This window comes from Condylura cristata, unplaced genomic scaffold, assembly GCF_000260355.1.
Source record: "Condylura cristata isolate star-nosed mole 26May11 unplaced genomic scaffold, ConCri1.0 scaffold00036, whole genome shotgun sequence".
NCBI lineage: Eukaryota > Metazoa > Chordata > Mammalia > Eulipotyphla > Talpidae > Condylura > Condylura cristata.
Window position 1 is genome coordinate 14,850,641 of NW_004567137.1, and position 13,775 is coordinate 14,864,415.

Sequence of the window (13,775 nt, forward strand, 5' to 3'; positions counted from 1 at the left end):
CTGTGTGGTAAATGGTAAAGATCAGGTTTTTGGTTCATAACATGTAGCATGCTAGTTCTCTGTTCACTTACTGACACAGTGTGGAGTAAATGAGATATAGTCAGCAGCGAAAACTCTGTGAGGGAATGTTGAGTGTCATCTGCTCACTGGTTCACTTTTTCTGATGCTGTTTCTCTGAGGCCAGTCACACACCAGGGGCCTCCTCACCCCAGGGCAGAGCAGCGAGGCCAGCAGAGTCAGCACCTCCTCTTCGTGTTCCTCCCAAGCTCGTCCTCCATCGGGTGAGACCCCGAGGCAGACACAGGTAGGACCAGCAGTGTGTGTGACCCCAGCCCCTGCTGTCAGGCTCTGGGCAGGGAGGAGCAAGGGGAATGTGCTTCAGGGAAGCTGTGTGGAAACTTTGGGCATTTAGGTTGCTGCAGGATAGAATGGACCTTGGGATAGATGTTAATTTATATCAAAAGTTAACTTTACAGGGGAAGAGAGATGAAATATTGAAAAACAAATTCTAATGTGATTTTTGCAAGGAATCTTCAGAGATGACTGAGCAGAAGGTGACATATGCAGAACTGAAATTGTCCAAATCAAAGAATCAGGTCAAAGGGAACCCATCTCGAAAAAGGAGAGGTAGTTTTGCTTTTTACTTTTCTGATTTCTGAAAACATGGTAAAGTTTACAAATGTTTAAAAATGATCATCATAATTGTATCACCCTATATTTCACATTTTGTCGTAATTATATATTAAGTTATATTTAAGTGTAATATTGAGTAAGATAGATGATTACAGGAAATAGTAATATTAGTTTTAGGTCCTAGGATAAATGTTTATTTTCTATTAAATCGGAGGGTTTTGCAATTCCCAGTGCTCACTATATATTTTGCATTTTGATTTTGTACAGAATTTCCATGGCATAACATTGCAGCCTGTCTTGGCATTTTGTGTTTTATTTTTCTGCTTGCATCTTCCTACTTTGGATTTAAGTGTAAGTATCAGGAACATACCTTTCTTATGGGAAAATGAACCAGGAGAAAAATAAGAATTAGTCTATAAAAAGCATATCTGCTTCAAAAAGTATATAGTTCTATAGAAATATTAGTAATCATGATGGTGTTAATGAATCCTGTCACAGCTCTAAAGTGTACACAAATACAGATATATTCAGTGGTGCTTAATTAATATTGTATGTATATACGATACAACATATGTATGTTTGTGCATGTGGACATACATCTATACACAAGCAAACAACATATACAGATTAGAAAATAGTGGGGTAATAGTACATTTGGGGAATTACTTAAGGGATTAGGTTTAGTGACAATGACTGAATTACCATCATCAGAGTAATGGGAGGAAGGGGACATACAGCATAAATATTGATTATTCAGAATTGCTAGAATATTAATTAAGAGTGAAATCATAGGTGACATTTAAATTATTTTAATCTCACATTTCCTGATTATTTTTATATTTAGTCAACATCATTTACTTTGTTATTTGGGATTAGAATAAATGCTCATAGTCTTATGGTCTATAAAGGCTACTCACAATTTTAATTTTATAATATGGGTTGAAGATTTTCAGATGAAAAATGAGAATACCCAAAGAAAACATGATACTTGCTCAAAGGAAGATGACACTCCTTCAAATTTGCCAACTTCTACTGGTATGTACTCAAAACATTAGCTCTCTGATATGTACTGAAAACTTAAGTTCCCAAGACTGATTCATTAAGGGATTTGTTTTTCTTGACATTATCCTTTCTATTCCATTTCAATATGTAATTTGAAATTTTGCTTTGGACTTTGACAGGACCTTTCATTCTGCTCCTCTTTTACATATAATCCCTTTACTCTTTTGTAGTCAGTTGAATATGTGACTTTAACAAAGGAAGAAACCTCTACTGTATTGTCACATTGATTTGATACTTTGGTTTCTGTTTATGAATAGAGCTTCCATGTAGAGATCCCTTGGAATTTTATCATTAAGGGAGAGCTGCTCTGTATTGCTGAAGACTGTTGGTATTTGAGAAGGCAGGATTTCTGTGTCTCTCAACAAGGGCCAGACCTCTGTTGGAGATGGTCTCTGGCTCCAGTCTTCTTAGGTACATGATTGTGCATACAGCTTCTCCTAAGACAGATATTTGAACACGGGGATATCACTTCTTTTCTGATCTTCATTCTGAAGTAAGCCATGAAATACATGAAAGCACAGGTACTTTAATCCTGGAATTGAGGGTCATTATATCTTTTATTTTCAAGGGACAATAAAAGACTGTGACATACCTGAAGGCAAATGGTCGTGCTGTGGAAAGAGCTGCTACTATTTTTCAACTGAAGAGAAATCTTGGGATGAGAGTAACAAGTGGTGCCAGCAACTTGGCTCTGATCTCATTAAGCTTGATGACTCAGAGGACCAGGTATGTTCACTTTACTAACCTGAGTAAATGCTTTAGAGAGATTTGTGGTTCTTGAGTTAGGGATAATCATTAAACTTCCCTTGGTATTGGGTTGACGTGGATGAGGCAGCTGTACTGGGCAGACTTACCACAGAGGAGGGGACACAGTTGTAAGCTATCTGGGAAGAGCCATTGTTGTAATCCTAGAGAAACAGCTACCTGTGGGTGCCCTGCCAAGAGTTTCAGTTTTATTATATGCATTAAATCTTCACTTCTTACAACACCAAGTCTGTATTTAGACCTCTCAGAACGAATAATGCAAGGCAAAAGAGACACTGCCCGCAATAAGATGAACCTTAAGCATCAACTTCCAACTGTAATTACTTCCTTCTTCCACCATCGATATTGAAGAGATATTCCAAGTGAGATGAAAATGAAAAATGTGGATGAAAACTGCATTAAGTGAATATAGCTGAAATGATTCTTTGCAAATGTGTTCTGTTTCACTCATCATCCAAATTGATAGGGGAAACTTGTTTTCTGGGGGTGAAAATCTAGGTCTCACTTGGAACCACTTTCAATTTTGAGTATAAAGTGAAAGTTTTGAGTATAAAGTGAATTTTGTAGGTTTCTTTCCTTGTAGCAATTTAATGTAATTTAAATTTAGCGATTTATTTCAGTTATGATATTTAGCCTTAACTAGCTATTTCTATTAGTGTCTTATAAAAGGTAAGTTTAAAATGTTTTGTTTTGTTATCTGTATAGTTCTTATATTATTAAGTACCAATATAATGAATCACTCTAGGGTCTAAGCTTGTCTTCTCTCAGCGTCCTCTATGACATTTGTTTCCTGTCTTTTTATTTTTTCAATTTTTTCCTATTGGATTATATTGTTAACTTCGTGACTCATAGGAGTATTTTGTATGTTCTTAAACTGAAATACTCAGTGACTCAGATATGAAGACTGTCTTTTCATATCCTTCAAGCTGCATTCTGATGTAGTGTAGTTCTTGGGCAGTGTCATATTTATTAATGTTTATTAAAAGAACTCTATCTTTCTACTTATTTATCCATTTATTCATTTATTTATTTATTTATTTATTTTTTAAAGATTTATTTATTTATTCATACAGAACTGGGGCACAGGCCAGAGGCTCAGGGGCGGTGAGAGGCTTCACCAGAGACATAGTGGGAAACAGAACAGGCAGATCGACGAAGTACACTGCTGAGGGGAGCAGCGGGCATGTCAGGAGAGGTCTGCCACACCATGTGGTCACCTCCGGGGCAGGCGGGAATCGAACTCATGCTGAAGTGGCTTTAGCTTCTCAGTGCAGTGCTTTAACCCGCTGCACCACCAGGGAGGGCCTATCCATTTATTTTTTAATTGTTTTGTTTTGTTTTCATTAAGGTAATACTTACATAGAACAATATATGTGATGCAGGGATATAATTTCATCACTCTTCAGATACTTGTTAGCCCACCACACATCCAAAAAGGCACCCAAATCCACTGGGCCTCCTCGAAATTTTTCTCAAAATCCACAATCTTTGCTATCTCATTGTATATGAAGATTTTGCATTAAGTTTATCATACTCTTTTTATTCTCTGACACAGAAAAGGTTATTTATTCATTCATTCATTCAGGATTTTGCACTTCCATTATTTTCTTAGCACATTTGAGAAAATAGTGCCTACCACTGTAATTGTAGGAATGTTAGAATATAAGTATGCCCTGGATTTTATGAGTTTCCTCCACAGGTGAAGTGTTACAGTTGATATTATGAGTGATACTATTAACTCTAATTTGCCTACAGGAATTCATTCAGTCAAAAATAAAAAACAGCTACTGGGTTGGATTACAGAGGAAATCAGCTGATCAACCCTGGCAGTGGCAGGATGGCTCAGTTATTTCTTGGAGAGTGTAAGTTTTCATTTTAAAGTTTTCACCTCACTTTCGCTGTCAGCACTTGATCCATAGATTTCAGTTCAAGAACAGATTATAAGGGAATGCAAGAACATCTTTCATTATATTTGATATCAGTTTTATGAAAGGCAACCAAATGCTTATCTCAGAGTTCCTAATAATCAGCGCAATATTTCTTCCCATTTTCTTTACTGGAAGGTCCCTTTATTGAAAATAAAGTATGCAAATATAACAAGTTTGAAAATTTGCATGTAAACCTAATTATGTCTTCAAATGAAATTGTACTTGCTACTTAATTTCATTTATATTCTAAAAAATCTATTTTCGATAAATCTATAGACATATTGAAGGTACTAATATCATAATTAATGTCTTTAATATCTTTGATGCCACTTTTTTGACCTTTCTACTGAATTCTAGGCTGTCTTTTCACATTAATGAATCCATATACAATTTTATTTGATGTGGAACCTCGTTTAGAAAATAAGAACAAATTTATGTGCATATTAAAACTAGTAAATGTTGGACAGGAAGATGTGCTGTTCACTATTCTAGGCACAGAATTCAGGGGTGCAGCAGTGAAGACACATGTAAAGTGTTGTGACTTGTGGCTCTTCCATCCTGAAGAGGGATGGGGTGACGGTGGGGAGGTATGATAAACTAAGTGTCATAAACTCCAGAGCCTGCTAGGAGGTGGCAAATGCTGTGTAGTGATGTGCCGCCCTGCTTCTTGATATTTGTGTGAGGAGGTTACATGGACAGATTTCACTATTTTAAAGGAGGTGGCTGATGCAGTCTCCTAGAGACAGTGATGCTTGTATAATTATTCAGGTGACAGGGCAGGTGGCTTGATGAAGCCTGGCAGGGTTGGTGCTGGGGAAAATGACCAGAATCTATATGTAGTTCAATGGTATGTGAGAGAGAAATCAAAGTGGCTCCAGGTTTTTATCCGTAAACTAAAATGGTGTTGCATTACTTTAATGGAAGAAGGCTTCAATTCAGTTTTAGGTATGTGTATGTTAAATTAACTGAATGTCTTGTTTTGTATGGGGATGTCTCTTTGGCAGTTTGGAATCTGATTAAGATGTTCCATTGAGAGGTCTGTGTGAGATCAAATTTGGCTCAGCGCAGTGTAAAGACAGAGCTACCACCATGACGCTGGATGTGGGCATTAAAGACTCTCACCCCAAGCCCTGGGCAACTTAGATAAATAAGATAATATTAAGATAAGGGGACACAAGGATAATCAGGGAACATTGTTGAGAAGGGTGCTTATAACATAAGAATCATTGAAGTGCAAGGAGATAGTGAAAATTCAAACAACAAAAGTGCTATTGAATCATAAACAGAATAAAGTCTTTGAAATGAGTGCTTACTATCAATTAATTCATAAATATTTGGTGACAGAAAATTCTACCATCACATAGTAACATTATGCAAAGAATTTAAATATCATTTCCTTTTCTACTGTAGCCTAGTCCTAATCATTAAAATCCACTCTTATTATACTCATTGCTCAATTTTTCAAAATTTTCATACTCTGCGTAGTGTGGAGACATTGAGCTGAACGCGCCCTCCTGTTTACACAGGTCAGCCTTATGCTGACCGGGCAAGGGCATCTGTGTCACAGGACATGGGAAGTAGTTACCTTTGCTTATCTGAGTTACCTAATGGATTTATTATGCTCACTGCTGCCCAGAGGTCCTGAGGACTTTCTGAAGTGCATGGGTCTTCCCTGGTGTCTCTCCCAGCAGCTTGTCAGCGTCTCCCTTTGCTCTCTCTGTGCGCTACAACATTTCCATTAGTTTAAGTGCTAGTACACTTATTAGTTTTAAGATTTACCTCGGATTTTTTCACCGGAATTTTTGTTCATGGAAATAATTCCACATATACACTTTAAATTTAGGGTGCTTAGATATCATCAATATATCTTGCTAAAGTAAGTATGTTCTCTGATGCAGAAAATTTGAACCGACCAGAGATACAGATGCACTGTGCGGACGCCTCAAGAAGACAAGTATGGTTAACACTGTTTGTACAAAATACTTTCAATACATTTGTGAGAAGAAGGCTATCTGAATTTTTTTGTATATTCATATCTTTATTTTGAAAATAATAATTTATATTTAACTGAGATTATATTGTGACACACGTCATATTTTACCACCAGTTTGTACCCACAACCAAACCAGAGTACCCAACTTACCTCTTTGTTCTCACACCCCATCACCTGCATCTCCCATCTTCGGAGATACTGATTTTATATTTAAATTAATTGCTATCATCAAAGTCTTTATATTTTTGTTTTTTAGTAATTATTCAGTGGAAAACAAATATTGGTTGACAGTAGTCATCTATGTATTTTTTACGAAGATCTGATCTTTCAAACATCCAGAAAAATGACAAAAAGCAATTTTTTAAAGATTTATTTATTTATGCATATGTCAGAGGTGCAGGCATTTAACTGGAGCTGCAGTGCCTGCAGATAGTTTCATGGTGTTGAGTTAACCTCTTGTGCCACCAGGGAGGCCAGATTCTTCATTTTCCTTAATCATTTAAATTGTATGATCAAATCCCTAATACATTCATTAGTTCAATATAAGAGTAAGATGGGAAGAATAAATTCTCTTAACCCTCCTATTCTTTCTTTGCTATTTCTTTTCTTAAAAGTGAACATCAGGGCCCTACCTGGTGGTACAATGGGCTAAGGGCCCTCCCTGGAGGTCCTTTGGGCTAAAGCACAGCTCTGTGAGGCTAGCAGCAACCACTTCAGCTGGAGTTCCATCCCAGGCTGGCTGGGCAGTGAGTCACATGGCCCAGCAGACCTCTCCTGTTTCACCACTGCTTCCTTCACAATGTAATTTGTTGATGCCTGTTCTGCTCCCCACTCTGTCTCTGGTGAATCCTCTCACCACCTCTGGCTTGTACCCTAGTTCTGGATGCATAAATAAATAAATCTTAAAAAAAGAAGAAAACATGAACTACTTACCTTGATGTTATTCCAGATAATTTTGTAGGGAAGTACTACTATATATACACTATCTGCTAAGCCAAAATACTTTTAACTATACACCATATTCCTGTTTCTTTATGTTTTTAATTGAAAGAATATATGTTGAATTTTGTTCCACATCCGTGCATCAGAATTTGCCTCACGTTTCATAATAAGCTGCACATATTGAAGCAAATGGAGTGCACCAACACTCACTAAACCAGTTTTATTTTGATGGCTGTTTAGGTTTGTACCCAAATTTTATAGTTGTAATAATATGCTGCAGTGAGCAGTTTTTCATACTGTACCATTTGTTTTAGAGCATGCCCTTAGGTAAATCTGTATCAGTGTTCTATTTGTGTTAATTGTGTGCATATTCAATGCTGACACCTACTCCCACTGACCCTTCCTGAGGCTGCACACTGGTCTTCTCAGATGCAGCTTCAGGGTACCTGCACTTCCCAGGTTGTTGTTGGACCTGCACAATAAAATCATCATTTCCTTGAGCAGCTTTCTCTTATTTGTGAGGGTCATTAGGTCTTTATGTCATTTCTTTAAGTTGTCCATGTCTATGTAGATTACTATTACACATATCATTTTGAAAAATGAAAACAGACACAAAATAATCCAGCCTACAAAATTCCGTTGATCTAGAAAGTTTGAAACCAAGTAAATCAAGACTCTGATGTTCAAATTAGGACAAACCTACTGCCGTGAGAATCTATTCCCAAATAGGATACTAGCAGGTAATGAATGATAGTTACCATGGTGGTGAGTTCTGGTACATTAAATGGGCTCTCAGATCTGCATTGGCAGATTTGCCTCCTTTGACAAATTTATCACGGAATTGATTTCCTAGAGCTCTTAATTGATTGTGAGCTTGTTTTCCTTGCAGTTCCTCTTCCCTTGACAGATTCAGGTTCTAGGAAAGGAATCCCAAACAAAAGCAAATGGTGAGAAAGCTTGCTCTAAGGCCAGCTCCTCTTCCTCCCTGTGCTGCCCCCTGCCCCCCCCCCCATTCCTCTTGCTGATTCTCCATTTTTGTTTGTCCTTGTAAATAAAGTCAGGTGCCCACTGGTTTCCATCCGAGCACTAACTTTTACTCCTTCCCCTTTGCAGACACTCGCCCACCTCCCCTTTTCTTTGTTGAACATTGTATAAATAGCCCTGTCTTGCCCAAGAGCAGGTCGGTGGTCTTTCGGACAGGTGTCTGCTGCCCTCCTCATTTGTGGACAAAGAAAGCCACTTTCCTTTTCCTCAAACTCTGTTTCCTTTTATTGGCTGAGGGAAACTGAGACCGGTGTTCAGTAACAGTTCTTCCCAGAGACAATATCCAAGTGCCATTTCCCAAGTGTTGGCATATTTTGGTTATTAATAAAGGTACTGGTTTTCTTGAGTGTTATCTGTATTTCTTTAATACCTTTCCACAGCCAGGTATTGTAAGAGGAACCGTGTCAAACTGCAAGCCAATGGACAGACCTGAGAATCAACTGGATGGCGAAAAATAGGGCTAAAGTCACCTCCCTAATTGGGGCGTGTAAGGTTTGGTATTGGAACTTTTTCAGTTGAATTGTTGAGACATTTGGTAGTTAAAATGCTTAGGCTCCTGGCATTTAGGGTGCAAGCTTTTGGCATTTAATCTGATGGTTATTTTGGCAGTAATTCCCTGATGAGGAGGGATGGCTTTGTAGAACTCTCAGCTTTCCACATGTGTCTGTAGTTTAGAACTCAGTCTCTGCTCAGCAGATGGTATTGGGGAGGGACAGAAGGTGTCTGGCCATGAGTCCTTCTGTAAAACTCACTCTACTTCTGTCTTATATATTCTTTTATCTGACTCCTTGTATACTGGAAATTTTGTTGTGGATTTCTGCACCTGTTTGCTGGCTTCATATCTTGAATCGACCAGTTGGATCCAGCCAGTTCTTCTGGGCTTTCTCTGCTTCTGTACCACAACCTGGTTGTTTTTAAACATTTTCACAGTTCTGGAAAGCAGCCACCCAAGCACGCAGAGTACTCCCATACAGTTCACCGACCACATCAACCCTTGACCTTTACTCCTGTTCTGTGGCCTCAGTTCTCTAGTCAGCTGTGAAAGGTTATTTTGTTTTGTATTTGTTTCTTTGATTTGCTTTGTATTCACATAGGAATGAAATCATCTGTGTTTGTCTTTTTATTTTGATTTCTTTTGCATATCTGAGCTCCCTCTAACTTCATCTGTGTTGTCATAGTGCATCTTTATTTCTGATACCTGAGAAATAATATTGCTTATGTGTGTATGTACCCACTTTTCTTTATCTACTCATTGTTGGTCACTTAGGTTGATTCCAAATGTGACTAACTCCCAGGATCTCCCTGAAACACAAAAAATAAGAACAAGAACAAAAAAAAATCCACCATTTAAAGGGCTACATTACATACTCTGCTATGGGCCCTCACGGAGCATATTTGAAAGTCCCCTCCTCATTGACTGCACCTTAAACAGTACATCTGCAAAGACCCTATTTTAAAATGATGTCTTATTCTCAGAAACTGGGAGTTAAGACTTGAGTAAGTGTTTTGAAAGACATAATTATAACTCTTTTCATGTATGTTTATTTTGGGAATTATACATATACTATATTAATGGTCTGGCAGGTTTCTATATGAGTTCTATACTTTAATGAAAGTTCATGAAAGGATATCACTAACATTAGGGAAAAAAAGGGAATATCTGGTAGTAAGTATAATGAAAGATGATATATCACTGTGGTAAAAATAAAAAAAAATACTGAATTGCACTACAGATGACCTGATTTATGAAATGTTATCTTCTCAAGGAAGAACAAATTTTAACCATATTATAAAAATGTTAACCTTTCCTATATACTATAAATCCTTCTTATGACTAAATCCTTCTTATGACAAAAAATATTTTTTTCTTGAATGTAATGAGTTGCACAATTTTTATGATTGGGCAAAGATCCTAGAACAGCCCTGGTAGTTCTCAAGAACAGAGAGTGAAGGCACCCCAAAAGGACATAGGTATGGCCTTTTTCTATGTATTGTGACAATATGTTCATAATGTAATAAGACATGAGAAGATCATAAAAGTTAAACAATATCGTAACATATTGTGAAGAAACAAAACTGTCATCAAAATACTCTGGATGACTCTTCAGTGGCAAGCGTGAGACTAGTTGAAATAATTACAACTATACTCTGTAGGAGATGGTGGAAAAGGCTTATAGTGAGCATGAGAAGTGGGACACTATAAGAAATAATTGAATGGGAATGAAATCATGGTGCTGTGGTGGTCTTCTTTCGTTCAACATATATTGCAAGTACAGTTGCCTGACTTCACGGAGAGAAACAATGAGAAAACACCCCTACCTTTTCAAATGAGGAAAACAGGTATATTTTAAACTGGGGTGGTGTTTCAGCATTCAGACTCAGAAGAGATTTGCTGTTCCTGAAGGTGACCTCTCAATGCCTGACCGAAATCACCATGGACGACGGTACTAAGGTGCCCAGCTCAGCAGTACAGGGGCAGCACCCAGACAGAGGGCTGCCCTCTCATTACAGTTCTGGGTCCCAATTTCAGTTAGCCCAGGATTCAGCAGAATCATCTGATCAGGGGCCCTCCCTGGTGCTGCAGCAGTTGGAGTGCTGCATTGCAAAGCTAAGCCAAGCTGTGGCCTCTTTAGTGCGAGCTGGATCCCTGCCCAGGAGGTGCAGCAGGCCTTGCCTGCCTGTGTCACCAGCTGCTCCCCTTAGCAAGCAGTGTGCTGTGTTAATCTGCCTGATCTACTCCCCACTGTTTCTGGGAAATCCTCTCTCCCCCCTTGCATCTCTGGCTGTACCTCATTTCTGTATGCATACATAAATAAAATCTTCAAAAAGAAAAAAACATCTGATCAGACCTTAAGAATTTGCTATTTACATGAAGTCTTTATTACTCAACCCCATAACTACTGCCCAAACCTCATAACCAGAGAGTCTACTTGGGAATCTTGGCTCCAGTCTCCTCCTGCCAGGTGATCTTATACACAACCTTTTTTTTTTTAAAAATGCTGGTCTCATGAATTTTTGGACAAACCGCTAGTGAGCCCACACTTAGAAACAGAAATGCTAGAAAATAGAGATCATATTTGAGATGGGAATTCCTTCAATGAACTCATGAGTAAATAACAAAACTTTTATTTACAACATAAACAGTTAACAGGGTCAATTTAGTTACTCAAATTAGATGCCAAAAGAGGATAATGAGTGAGAAAGGGAACTGGCCATTCAGAAGCTTTCCCACTACTCCAACATGTCTCATGTAGTTGGAATCACAGGAAGAAATGAATGACAGAAAAGGTGTCTCCAAAGAAGTAACTTTTGAATACATTCGAAAAGAGAGATCATGTCCATGAAGAAGATCACAGAGAACTGCATTTTTACATATATTGAAAAGATAATAAAGCACTTCATAGTAACATTCATGCTGTTAAGGTGAAAGACAAAGGGAATATCTTGATGGCATCCAAAAGGAGTCATATGCTTCATTATGTATGAGGAAAAGAAGAACTATAGTATATTTATATTAATGCATAAAGCAACTGATTGACATATTTAGGACACTGAAGAATAATAGCTATAAACCAAGAGTGTTAATCAAAGAGATAAATGAAGGAAAAAGTATTTTTCTAAGAAAGGGAAACTAAATTTATTCTATATAGACTAAAATACAAGAAATATTGAAGAAAGTTTAATGCAAAAGAAAATACTAGGGAAGAGAATTTTAAACTGACATAAGATACAACTTCTTTTCAGTGGTATTTAAATGGAATATTCACAAATGAAAACTTCCTCCTGGATCAGGTGAGATGACACTTTACCTACCCTTCAAAAAAAAATAAGTAAATCAATTATAGTGTTTTTATTTACAGAGAATTTATCTGAAAGAAAATGTCTAGTTACTAAAATAAAAGAGAAACACAAAACACTACAAATAAAATAATTCAAGACCATAGGATACAATGTTAGCACAGGAACATTATATTATTTCTATATACTTCTATAATTTATTTCTCTATTTCTTACCATGTGTTTAGGAACATGTTAAAAAATTGAAAATACACCATTTACATTTTTTGAAAACATAGAATGTTAATTTGTAATACAACATATACTTCACTTGTATGCTAAAAATTACAAGATCTGAGGAAAGAAACAAAGCTAAATAAATATAAATATACTTTTCCTAAATTGGAAGATTCAACAAAGCATAAAGTCAGTTCTCCTGAAATTGATTAGTATGGTTAAGACAATCCCTAGAAAAATTTCACCAATATTTTTGCAGATACAGAGCTTGTTATAAAATTAATATGGGAAGACAAAGTTATAAAAATCACTGAAAAGTAGTTGAAAAAGTGGGTAAAGTGAGAGTGTTAGTATAAAGCAAACTGGGGCTTCTGTAATCCAGACAGTGCAGTTTCAGTGAAGGGACAGAAGTGGTAGTAATTGCAATAGAACTGATAACCTAGAAATAGTCCCACACCAGAAGAATCAACTGATTTTTGAGAAAGAGAGAAGAACATATCAATAGAAGAAAAATGCTTTTACAATCAATGGTACTAAAAATTACACATCTATGGGCAAAATGTGATCCTCAATCTAAGCCTCATACTGTACACAAAAATCAACTCAAATGTAAAGTTTACATATTGTATCACTTTTTAATGTAAAAGTAAACTATTAAGCATATAGAAATAAAGAATTTTCAGCAAATAGGATCATTGAATGAAGTCTTTGATATGGACCCATAGAAAATTGTTATCTCATAGCTCTTGAAGAGCATGACTTCTTTTCATTAGTCTTGTCAAGTTATACTACACCAGAATCTTTTACATTCTTGGATAGTTCAAAATTTTAAGAAGTTATCTTTTGCACTGATGCTGTCACCAAAATAGAATAAAATATGGAATATATACTGTTGTAAATCAAGGTTGCCTCGGAAATAGGTATGTCCTTATATATAATACATATAAACCTGTATTATATATATACATACAGATATATATATGTATTTACTACAAAGCAGTAGTCTATATTAAAGTTATTAACACATAGTACTCAATTGAGTATTATCTATTAGTCATAGGATACATATGGGGGAAAATAATAAAAGTGGAAATTATGAGAAGCATTTTCTAGTATTTTATTAAAGCTTTACATCTGTACAGCTTTTCTGCATTAAAGACTGTAAAAATAATAAAGTCATTATGTGACTCATGCTAAGTGATATAAAAATATTTCCAGTTACCTGTGACACAGATTAATATGCACAGAGCATGGGTTAACTCCTGCTAGATTGGCTTTCGATGTAGAGGTGCTCCTATGTGCTTAAAATCTTACTGCAGGTTTCCCCACTGCATCTAATGACTCCACACTGAAAAGTAAAAGTGTGTAACTGAAGGAATGAGAGTAGGGTCGTG